This window comes from Schistocerca piceifrons, chromosome 6 (assembly GCF_021461385.2).
Source record: "Schistocerca piceifrons isolate TAMUIC-IGC-003096 chromosome 6, iqSchPice1.1, whole genome shotgun sequence".
Lineage (NCBI taxonomy): Eukaryota > Metazoa > Arthropoda > Insecta > Orthoptera > Acrididae > Schistocerca > Schistocerca piceifrons.
The window spans coordinates 342,712,936-342,726,068 of NC_060143.1; positions in this window are offsets into that span (position 1 = coordinate 342,712,936).

Below are 13,133 nucleotides of genomic sequence, written 5' to 3' on the forward strand. Positions count from 1 at the left end.
GCTTGCTTTTAAGTGAGCCTTATCATTGTCTTAATAGTTTCCTAATTTGCTTAACTCTTGATCATAGGTGCGTATCTTATTCCCGAACCTTTCGTCACACAGTTTCCAAATTTAAAAAAAAATACGTCATCTGTTTGAGAAATGGAAACACTCTTGTCATCACTATTACTTATATGTGTTCATCTGTTGCCGAAGGACATTTAATAAGAGAAATTGTGTCCAGCGCGATAGTAAACACTGCTGTTTTACCCGGTAACGGGCGGGCTGCAGGTCCGGGGCCTTGTAATTATTGTCATGTTGTTCTTGTTTTCTCTTATAAAAGTCTGTTCATTTCACAAATTTTTTAATTTCTAAAGAAAACAAATGTATGAATATATATTGTTAAATAAACACGTTGTGCGAAAAGAAAGTTACATTGGTGCTTCCTCCCTTCCACGTTTTCCTTAATACCAGTAAATACCACGTCTCACTGTGTCTTCCTTGTATTAAAAACTGACAATCCTTTATCATTTTGAAATGATCGTTAGACGAATAACTTGCTGCTACTACTACTACTACTACTACTACTACTACTATTACCATTACTACTACTGCCACAGGGTCAAGGAGGAGACTGGAAGTACGTAGCGACTATTCCTTCCTTCGTTAGACTAGTTGTCGTTTGAAAGTTTGTTCTAATGTTATATTCCTTTCATTTCGGCTACTGCTCTATTTATGCGGAACCGATTCTTCTTTAGTTTCTAGAAAACGGCACATTCAATTGCTTGTTTCGGGAACATTCTTTTCCCTAAGCTGTACACGGCCTCAAACCGAGAAAGCGCAGTGAATAACATAATATTATTGCATCGGGAGGCGCAGACCTACCTAACGGCGATGTTACCACCGCAGATAAACGGTGGGAATATGTCTGTTCAGAATGTATATGATGCAGCACACTTATTTCAGGACAGAAAATAAATTTCTGACGTCTTAGCTAATGACTTAACTCTGGGACAAACTGTCTGTTACGTACGTGAGGCTTTATGCGATTTGAGAAATGGCTTTAACCATCCATTGCTAATTACAAAGAATTCCTATTACAGCTTTCTTTCGAAAACTAGTTCAGAACACTGTGCATTCATAGATAACAGCGTCTCCTGTCGGGATTGAAAGTGTCACTGACAATTCGTGATTTTCGTCTCTCGTCCTTGCCAACTGCGACCTTTCCTGCGCCCATTGGTCTTAACGCAGTTACTTGGTTGCTATCTGTAGAACATTCCTTGCGGGCACGTTGTACAGACCGCACTGATGTCCTCGTACCAACAAATCGGACAACTTCTTTCCCGGTGTGGTCATGGGCACGTCCAAACTCGATAATTCCTATCTGGTTCAAAAATAGTTCGAATGGCTCTGAGCACTATGGGACTTAACATCTGTGGTCATCAGTCCCCTAGAACTTAGAACTACTTAAACCTAACTAACCTAAGGACATCACACACATCCTTGCCCGAGGCAGGATTCGAACCTACGACCGTAGCGGTCACGCGGTTCCAGACTGAAGCGCCTAGAACCGCATGGCCACACCGGCCGGCAATCCTATCTGGCATTTTGTCACTTCGTTATGTCGACCTATGTTATTGCTTTGATTCCATACTACCGACTGGCTAGGACTTCACTGTGATGAGATGCATCGGTGATGGAAGCTTGCATGACTGCCTGGTACTAGTTCTAAACCATTCACAGCTTCCAAAAGGGGCAGTGTACTCTTTAAAGCTGGATACATACGTACAGGGTTTAGACAAGATAGTTAGGCATCACGAGATACACACTGATGTGTTTGACCACCAATGGAACCTATGTAATGTCCTCAATGGGCTTTCTTTGCAAGTGTCAATAGTAGTCGGAACAGAGCTCTGTTTAGTTGTTAAGTGTATTACGTCGGAACTAAGTGAATTCAAACTTGGGCAAATTGTTGGTGCTCGAATGGTGGTTGCTTCTGTAGCCAAGGGAGCCAAAGGGTTTGGTGCATCAAGTGGCACCGTATCGAAGATTTAGAGCGCATTCAGAAGAGGGAAAACATCATCCGCTGTGTCACAATGCGTACCAAAGGGTGTGTGACCGACGACCATCGAAGGGGACTGTGACGAAAAATAAGAGGACGACAGGTACAAAAGTCACTGCAGAGCAGAATGTCGAACTGGCGAAGCCTGTCAGCATCAAAACACACGAAAAGAGCTCCAAAGCAGGAAGTTCAAGAGCTAGTTTTAATTCCAAAACCACTCGTCAGTGATGCAAATACCCATGTTAGAAAAACGTGATGTTGAAGCTATAAAAACTACACTCCTGGAAATTGAAATAAGAACACCGTGAATTCATTGTCCCAGGAAGGGGAAACTTTATTGACACATTCCTGGGGTCAGATACGGCACATGATCACACTGACAGAACCACAGGCACATAGACACAGGCAACAGATCATGCACAATGTCGGCACTAGTACAGTGTATATCCACCTTTCGCAGCAATGGAGGCTGCTATTCTCCCATGGAGACGATCGTAGAGATGCTGGATGTAGTCCTGTGGAACGGCTTGCCATGCCATTTCCACCTGGCGCCTCAGTTGGACCAGCGTTCGTGCTGGACGTGCAGACCGCGTGAGACGACGCTTCATCCAGTCCCAAACATGCTCAATGGGGGACAGATCCGGAGATCTTGCTGGACAGGGTAGTTGACTTACACCTTCTAGAGCACGTTGGGTGGCACGGGATACATGCGGACGTGCATTGTCCTGTTGGAACAGCAAGTTCCCTTGCCGGTCTAGGAATGGTAGAACGATGGGTTCGATGACGGTTTGGATGTACCATGCACTATTCAGTGCCCCCTCGACGATCACCAGTGGTGTACGGCCAGTGTAGGAGATCGCTCCCCACACCATGATGCCGGGTGTTGGCCCTGTGTGCCTCGGTCGTATGCAGTCCTGATTGTAGCGCTCACCTGCACGGCGCCAAACACGCATACGACCATCATTGGCACCAAGGCAGAAGCGACTCTCATCGCTGAAGACGACACGTCTCCATTCGTCCCTCCATTCACGCCTGTCGCGACACCACTGGAGGCGGGCTGCACGATGTTGGGGCGTGAGCGGAAGACGGCCTAACGGTGTGCGGGACAGTAGCCCAGCTTCATGGAGACGGTTGCGAATGGTCGTCGCCGATACCCCAGGAGCAACAGTGTCCCTAATTTGCTGGGAAGTGGCGGTGCGGTCCCCTACGGCACTGCGTAGGATCCTACGGTCTTGGCGTGCATCCGTGCGTCGCTGCGGTCCGGTCCCAGGTCGACGGGCACGTGCACCTTCCGCCGACCACTGGCGACAACATCGATGTACTGTGGAGACCTCACGCCCCACGTGTTGAGCAATTCGGCGGTACGTCCACCTGGCCTCCCGCATGCCCACTATACGCCCTCGCTCAAAGTCCGTCAACTGCACAAACGGTTCACGTCCACGCTGTCGCGGCGTGCTACCAGTGTTAAAGACTGCGATGGAGCTCCGTATGCCACGGCAAACTGGCTGACACTGACGGCGGCGGTGCACAAATGCTGCGCAGCTAGCGCCATTCGACGGCCAACACCGCGGTTCCTGGTGTGTGCGCTGTGCCGTGCGTGTGATCATTGCTTGTACAGCCCTCTCGCAGTGTCCAGAGCAAGTATGGTGGGTCTGACACACCGGTGTCAATGTGTTCTTTTTTCCATTTCCAGGAGTGTAGAATATGGACCAAAGGAAGGATGTCATTTGTTTGAGTGGGTATTTTGCTTGTTGTCCACGGTTTCAAACTTCTGGCCCACTTTATGTGCCAACAAGAGTGAAACATATGGGATGCGGGATTTGGGGGGGGGGGGGGGTGGAGGGGGGGAGGGGAGTCATTGTTGGTGATGATTTGGGCCAGTATCCAGGACTGGTGTTGTCATCACGAGGATGAATGGTCGCATCTTCCCCAGCCACTACAGTCACCAGATCTCAATATTATCGAGTCTCTGTTTTGGAGAAAAGCGTGAATGATCGTTACTCATCTCCATCATCGTTACTCGAACGTGACACTATTTTGCAAGAAGAATAGTGTAAGATTCCCTTGAAAACCATATAGGACCTGTATATATCCATTAAGATTGGAATCTGCGATTGGGAGCTATCTTGAATGTCAGAGGTTTCCCTACATTGCATTAGGCATCAAATGGTTCAAACTGCTCTGAGCACTATGGGACTTAACATCTGAGGTCATCAGTCCCCTAGACTTACAACTACTTAAACTAACCTAAGGACAACTGGAGACAGGATTCGAACCTGCGACCGTAGCAGCAGCGAGGATCCGGACTGAAGCGACTAGAACCGCTGGGGCCCAATGGCATCGTAATGTGTTGTGGTTCTGGTCCTTACATATTTTTGTCGAATTCCTGCAACTGCATGCTTGACAGCCACGCATGACCAAGCGTTTTTCACAGGCATGCACAGATCTCTCATGCCTCCACACACATCTCAAGCACGGTTGTACAACCATCACAACGTACCTGAAATATGTTGAGCTCAGACGACGATGTGCTCGCATTTTATTTTAATTACAAACATGCCAACAATATGGTTCTACGAGTACTTGCCGTAGCAGATGCTGAAGATCTTAATAACAATTTCATTAACTACTTTGTAAATCAAGGACAAGCTCCTTGCTCACTAAACTTGGTGCATTAACAAAAGAAAATCGGAATAAGTAAAATAAAACTGTATGTATGGAAGTTCACTGCCAACGAAACAAGGAAAATATCTTTAATGTAAAAGTAGTATGGTGACTAACAGCCAGTGTTCTTGAAACCTTATATCATTACTTTCTTTGTTTTAAGGTAGTTGTAAAATTTCTTGATGTCTCCTATTCTTTGAGGAAGCTAACCAAATGAAAATACCATTGCAGTGGTTTACATACCTGACGTGCAGCAGTCTCTAATTTAAAACCACTTTTCATTTTCTTCTTTCCCCTGCATAATTCGGTCTCGGTGAATTTCTTTTTTTATGCTCAGTGCTTCTGTCTGTACAAACGAAACCCCTGTAGGATCGCTTTGGCGTCAATTCGTCGGTCTGCCTGTTCGACTATTAAGAATCCCTTCTCTGGGGAATGAGTAGACGTATCACGTTCAAATTTATGTCACATACTAAGGTGAATGGTCCCTTGCCGGCGTAAAAAGTTTAAGCTTCTAAGTCAGTGCCATCACAAGATGCGACCTTTTAAGTCGCATATCTTGATACTCGAAAACTCTCATAAGAACCTATAGTGTACTACAAGTTGACCTAGAATCATGATTTTTTTTTTTTTTTTTTTTTTTTTTGCGAGGAGCAAGGTTTCATACTACAAGTAAAGGAAAAAATCCTAAATTGTTAACTTTTAATTATATGACATGATAAAGGAAATATTTCTTCTCTCATTTTTATCCGACTCCAAACTTGAAATTGAAACCTTCCCGAAAATCTTGGGAGCTCTGGTGCCATATCTTGCCAGTATCAATGTCGATAACAGGAAAAAATCGTCAATATCTTCCATTCCAGGAATGGAAAAAATCTCTGTATACGTAATAAAGTTTGTACGGAGCCCTTAGTTTGCGAGTCCTGCTCGCGCCAAGCCAGTTTTTTATTATTGCATCATTATTTTCTGCAGGGTAAATTGGTTTAAATTTAATAAGCTGGGCATCACACACAGAGTCCGTTTATGCTCTGTCATTACACGCACCGAGCGAGGTGGTGCAGTGTTTAGCACACAAGACTCGCATTCGGGAGGACGACGATTCAGCCATCCAGTTTTAGATTTCTGTGACTTCTCTACATCGCTTAAGACAAATTCTGGGATGGTTTCTTTGAAAGGAGGTCACCGATTTCGTTCCGGATCTTTCCCTGACCCAAGCCTTTCAAATGGTTCAAATGGCTCTGAGCACTATGGGACTCAACTGCTGTGGTCATAAGTCCCCTAGAACTTAGAACTAATTAAACCTAACTAACCTAAGGACATCACACACATCCATGCCCGAGGCAGGACTCGAACCTGCGACCGTAGCAGCCCCGAGGTTCCGGACTGCGCGCCTAGAACCACTAGACCACCGCGGCCGGCCCCAAGCCTTTGCTTCGTCACTAATTACCTCGTTAACGATTGGCGTTAAACTGTAATCTTTCTTCCTGTTTTATCATGATACGCCTGTGATCGAGTATTCTAAAGGGAAGGATGACTTTCATTAGCACGGACAAAATGTTTCAACAATTCGCGACTGATAAGTTTCAGGTTGCTGACTTGATTGCTATGAAAACTTGCAACTGACGTATTCTTGTACAAGCCTCCCTACTGTTAGTAAACAGGCCCAAGCACGCTCAGGATAGTATTCTTGCACAAGGCTACATAACTGAAACTGATCAAGCATCTTGAGCTTGTGCAGTCCGACGCTTATACAGATTTGTTCTACAGACACTCAAGCACGCCCTCGCAAACCACTTGACGATACGTGCTTTATTAAGTACGCAGTTACGTGTGTAGCCATCATATGGAGCCGACTAATGTTTGTCTCATTTGCTGTGTTTTACTGTGTCCTATTGACTTGGAAGCATGTCTGAAGTAACAGACACTGCCACGATCGACAGGTATATGAAATGGAAGAAATGTATCCAGAACTGCGAATATAATTAGATTGTAGCTGCACAATGTGTTGGTGACAAATGAAAATTTGTGCTGCGCAGGGACTCGATCTCAGATTCCCCGCTTTACACAAGCGGACGCCCATGCACTTTGGCTATCTGAGCACTCCTCCAGGACCGACCAAAACTTCATACGTCACTGAGTATCCACGACTTGCATATCATCGATAATGTTTGTCCGTTGCGCTCACTGCCCACTATACTAACGCTGCAGAGCGACTTCAGTGCAAGCTCAGGATTTTTCTGGTGCAAGTAGATGCAAGAAAGTATTCGATATATTTGTTTCAATACTGAGTACTTTTAGAATCGAATAATTCTTTCAATACTTACTCGGCATCGAAAGGAAAGTATTTGTATTGAACCAATTGCACATACGTTACAGTATCCGGAATTATACCAATGAACATCTGTTTTTCAGCAGAACTTGAACAATATCACACCAGTCTCACCAACTGTAAAACAATGCAAGAAGATTTTATTGAGAGAGTTGAAGAAAAGGTATGGGTTAACTGAATGAAATGACCATGCAGCCACGGATCTAAACTTTAAAAACCTAAAGTTTCAAGACCGACGGCAAGCGGACAGGCAGTGAAATAACTCAAAAGTATGGTTCATGAGCAACAAAGTAGCCGAAATGAATCAGGGGAAGATACTGTTTCATCTATTGGAACACCGGAATTTGACTTTTGGAAACGTCATAGGCAGCTAGTGCGCGCCTGCGAAAACGAGAAGTACCTCTTTATTTGTTGACCTTGTAATATCTTTAAAATGCAACCCATTTGCACAATGGAAGATTTGAAAGCTGCTTTTATGTGTTTGTACACATATGCTCCATAATATCTTATTGTTTGCCCTACATACACTCCTGGAAATTGAAATAAGAACACCGTGAATTCATTGTCCCAGGAAGGGGAAACTTTATTGACACATTCCTGGGGTCAGGTACATCACATGATCACACTGACAGAACCACAGGCACATAGACACAGGCAACAGAGCATGCACAATGTCGGCACTAGTACAGTGTATATCCACCTTTCGCAGCAATGCAGGCTGCTATTCTCCCATGGAGACGATCGTAGATATGCTGGATGTAGTCCTGTGGAACGGCTTGCCATGCCATCTCCACCTGGCGCCTCAGTTGGACCAGCGTTCGTGCTGGACGTGCAGACCGCGTGAGACGACGCTTCATCCAGTCCCAAACATGCTCAATGGAGGACGGATCCGGAGATCTTGCTGGCCAGGGTAGTTGACTTACACCTTCTAGAGCACGTTGGGTGGCACGGGATACATGCGGACGTGCATTGTCCTGTTGGAACAGCACGTTCCCTTGCCGGTCTAGGAATGGTAGAACGATGGGTTCGATGACGGTTTGGATGTACCGTGCACTATTCAGTGTCCCCTCGACGATCGCCAGTGGTGTACGGCCAGTGTAGGAGATCGCTCCCACACCATGATGCCGGGTGTTGGCCCTGTGTGCCTCGGTCGTATGCAGTCCTGATTGTGGCGCTCACCTGCACGGCGCCAAACACGCATACGACCATCATTGGCACCAAGGCAGAAGCGACTCTCATCGCTGAAGACGACACGTCTCCATTCGTCCCTCCATTCACGCCTGTCGCGACACCACTGGAGGCGGGCTGCACGATGTTGGGGCGTGAGCGGAAGACGGCCTAACGGTGTGCGGGACCGTAGCCCAGCTTCATGGAGACGGTTGCGAATGGTCCTCGCCGATACCCCAGGAGCAACAGTGTCCCTAATTTGCTGGGAAGTGGCGGTGCGGTCCCCTACGGCACTGCGTAGGATCCTACGGTCTTGGCGTGCATCCGTGCGTCGCTGCGGTCCGGTCCCAGGTCGACGGGCACGTGCACCTTCCGCCGACCACTGGCGACAACATCGATGTACTGTGGAGACCTCACGCCCCACGTGTTGAGCAATTCGGCGGTACGTCCACCCGGCCTCCCGCATGCCCACTATACGCCCTCGCTCAAAGTCCGTCAACTGCACATACGGTTCACGTCCACGCTGTCGCGGCATGCTACCAGTGTTAAAGACTGCGATGGAGCTCCGTATGCCACGGCAAACTGGCTGAAACTGACGGCGGCGGTGCACAAATGCTGCGCAGCTAGCGCCATTCGACGGCCAACACCGCGGTTCCTGGTGTGTGCGCTGTGCCGTGCGTGTGATCATTGCTTGTACAGCCCTCTCGCAGTGTCCGGAGCAAGTATGGTGGGTCTGACACACCGGTGTCAATGTGTTCTTTTTTCCATTTCCAGGAGTGTATGTGCCAAGGAAATGTTCATTTTAAAAGCCATTGCAACTAAGACACAGGAAAGAAGTATGGTGTCTTCCAAATATTTACAGCGATTGCTCCTTTTGCAAAACCTTCTGAAATGTGATTTTTTTTATTTAAGGGTTATCATTAATAAAGGAATGTTTTATTAGGGTTCATTGTGTTGTGTTGGCAGAAGAGCCGACACCGTGTTACTAGTGGTGGCCGAAATGCACGCGTTTTAGCTCACGCAAGCTGGCGTGAGGAGGGATGAACTATACTGACGTGAGGTCTGGAACATGACAAGGAATGAGAATTCAGAAAGCGGACGTAATTAGTTTGATAACTTTAATCCATTAATGATGAACGTCGCCCTTCACGGTACATGATTCACAATATTATCTGTTCAGATTATAGTAACTGAATATGGTGCCTTGCTAGGTCGTAGCAAATGACGTAGCTGAAGGCTATGCTAAACTGTCGTCTCTGCAAATGAGAGCGTATGTAGGCAGTGAACCATCGCTAGCAAAGTCGGCTGTACAACTGGGGCGAGTGCTAGGGAGTCTCTCTAGACTAGACCTGCCGTGTGGCGGCGTTCGGTCTGCAATCACTGATAGTGGCGACACGCGGGTCCGACGTACACTAACGGACCGCGACCGATTTAAAGGCTACCACCTAGCAAGTGTGGTGTCTGGCGGTGACACCACACATAGAATAAGCAATCAAGTGAAATACCATAGTATAAACTCAGCATTACTTCATTTCTATGAAATAATTAAAAAGTGTATCGATATGAGTAGGTATCGATACTTCGAGTACCATTTGCTGAGTAGGTATCGATACTCCGATGGTATAGGACACCCCTGCAGCCGTCAGACAGCAGGCAGAGCTACCGGTGGGTCAGTGGAGAGAGGAGAAGGGGGTCGGTGTGGTGCTTCCAGGCACGCTTCGCCGCTGCCTACCGATACTCCAATAAAGACCAAACGAGCGCTCCGAAAGGCGATAAAGCGCTTAGGGCGCGCGGGCCCATTCCCCCTCCTCTCCCCGCGTCCAACTCACCCGCTGGTCCGGCAGTAATCCACACTGCAGGGGGTCGGCTGCACGGGCCGCACACTCAGCCAGGAACGCATAGCTCTGTTACCCGCCATGGCTGTGAAATTCACTTGTTCGTTGTTGTGGTCTTCACTCCAGAACTGGTACGATGTAGCTCACCTCACTAGTGTATAGTTTTTTTAAAAAAAGAGATGGGGCCCCTCCACGCCCGCAACAATGTGGTGACCAAACCAAAAGTTCTACTGTCACCTCCGTAAACATGTCAGTTATCTAGTAGGTGGATCACAGGATGCTGGGCTGTGATGTTGTCCGTGCGTCTGGGTAAGGCTACGCATTAACGCGGTCCATCAGGTGATAGATAGTGGACGAAACGCGAGTGAGGGTAGCGATTTGAAGAGCAGAGGGAAAAAAGTGCCATGGCTCGTGCCGTGGGAAAAAAACCTCTGCGTCAGTGGGATGGGTAGTAAGAGCAGTAGTGGCTTACTAGCTGCGATAGCTCATGCAAGGTTGGATTTGTTAGTATAGGTATCATGCATCATTACCGTGACAAGCGATGGCGATGTGTCCCAGTTGCTGCAGCTGCTATATTCCTGGAACAATCAAGATCGTTATACAGTAGTGGGAGATCGGCCATAGATCATCTCACTGTGTGGGGGATGTGTGGAGCTTGTTTGCATGCAGCTGTCTGTAAACTCAAGTGCGAGCAGCGCTTTTGGTGGGGGAAGTGGCCTTTCCCGGAAGAACCCTGCCACTGGCCTACAGGGGCACCGAAAATCAGTTGCCCGTTGCTTGTCTAGCGGTGTAGCTCGACGTGCAGTGATATACGTCGTCTCTGTTCGTGGAATCTTAGGTGCCAGAGTCAGTCAATTGACTTTGTGTACTCACTGATATACTTCAGTATCCGGAAGTTATGGATAATCGCCCTGCATTGCAAGAAAATGTGCAGAATACGGAGAAGAGGAGGTATTTGCGGAGTAACAAGCGTTCGATCGTCTCTAACGTTATCAAGAACGTGTGTTAAGGAGGCGACACAAAAAAAACTGTTGGCTAATATTTCCAGTCCCAAGCAAAGGGTTGCAATATATGCAAACGTCAGCCTCGCCACAATAGGACGCATAAGGAAGGAACGTGAAAACAAGGCGCGAAGGAAAATTAATAATTTAGGGAGGAAACGCATCGTTATAGAATCGGTCATTCGACGAACGATGGAGGACTTTTACATAAACCAAAAAAATAGTGCCCACATTACGGAAATTACTTACTGCCGTGAAACAAAAAATACATTTCGCTTGGCACAAAGATGTTTTACATAAGACGTTGCGTGAAATGGGATTTACCTGGAAATACTTTTCAGACATGTTTACGAAGACAGTGACAAAAGAAGCAGTGCGAATCGAACTAATACAATATACGAAATTATAAATTTCTGGTTACTTTTTAAACACTCATCGTGCTCCAAGAATTGTTAAGTTTCAATGCAGCCCTTCAAAGAAAACGCTTACCTTTTAGTAGAAACACAAAGCAAGGACAAGCCTTATACTCTACAGATTGATTGGACTATATCTGATTCGTCTTACGAATAGAGGAACATACATTCACATGAATAGGCATTCGGTTCTATGTTTGTAGTGGAATCCTGACTTCCGTTAATATTATTATATGTTAATATTATTTGCTCTATAATGTTTTGTTTCGAAGAAGCTATCGTTTTTATTTTCCTTGTACTCTTAACGCATTTGCCTAAAAATAAACGCAGGCAGGACGTGTCTTCACACGGCGTCGCAACAGATTTAAAGCGCGCGCCGCGGCAGGGACTGTACTACGTTGTGAAACAGCCTGTAGAAGCGCCCTGTGACGTAGCAGGGTAGGCAGGGACTGTACTACGTTGTGAAACCGGCTGTAGAAGCGCCCTGTGACGTAGCAGGGTAGGCAGAGTGGGGACTCCCTCGCTCGCTCTTCAGTTTACAGACAGACTATACCCTGTACAAGTCTGTTCACCTGTCAAATAAGGACTATATGTAAGCTACTTCCATTTGTTACAGTTTACTGTAGTCAAGCATTGGTCCCCCTTATCTGTTTTTATCCCTTACATTTCCCCACACACAGAAACTGATGACGAGTATAAGTAAAAACGTAACCATAGCAAATAAACAACCAGGATAGCATACCAAGTCGTGGGATCGTTTTATAACTAAAGTAGAACAGGACAGTCGTAGGAGACAAACTTTTGCTTTTAAACTACCGGTCACTTAATGGGGTGGACCAAGGTGACGCTCGATTTTCGAACCGATATCCGTGGTTTGTTTCTCAGTTAACTAACAAGCAAATTACAAAACTGACTTTAGACCGTTATTGTACACCCTTAAGATTCTGTTACGTAAAAATCTTTTATACAGAGGACACTACACGACATCGACGAAAGGCCTTCGCCGAGTGCGAGGTCGGTTGGTAGGAGCTCTGAGTGGCACAATTTTCAACCTAGAACACAATTTCAAAAACTGATGATATTGTGTTATGTATAGGAACGGATATTTTTTTAAAAAATGTTTTTTCACAATATGGGGACACACTGAAATAAAAGTCAACGTTTTAGACAAAAAAGCCGTTAGAAAAAGATGTACCAAAAATGGAAATTAAAATGTATCGCAAAAATCCTACGTAGTTCAGTAGAAAAAATGCCGACTCACAGGCTAGAAAAAGGTATAACGTAATTCCATGTATATTTCATGAGTTACAGCTCCCGCCAACTTGTAAAATGTTCTTCAGCTTGTGTCTTTATTGAAATTGAACAAATCTTCAGTCGGCAGTGTCAGCAGGGTACAGTCGGCCTTCTTTTCGCCAATTTTAAACACTCTTATTTTAACGTTCCAATATTATCGATTAACTCGCTTCTGCTTACCAACAGAAGCGTTTTTGCACGATTGGGATTAATTTTCGAATCTTTTCCATCCACGCGAATACATTTGTCTGTCGTTCTCAAGCATTCACGTTTTTCTTAGTATAAAAAAACAAGTGAAATGATAAGTTAAGCAGACGCGAGACAAGTACATGCTTTCAGACAGCTTACCACAAACAAATCATATTACAAAGAGAAATCTTGTTAAGAATAGTA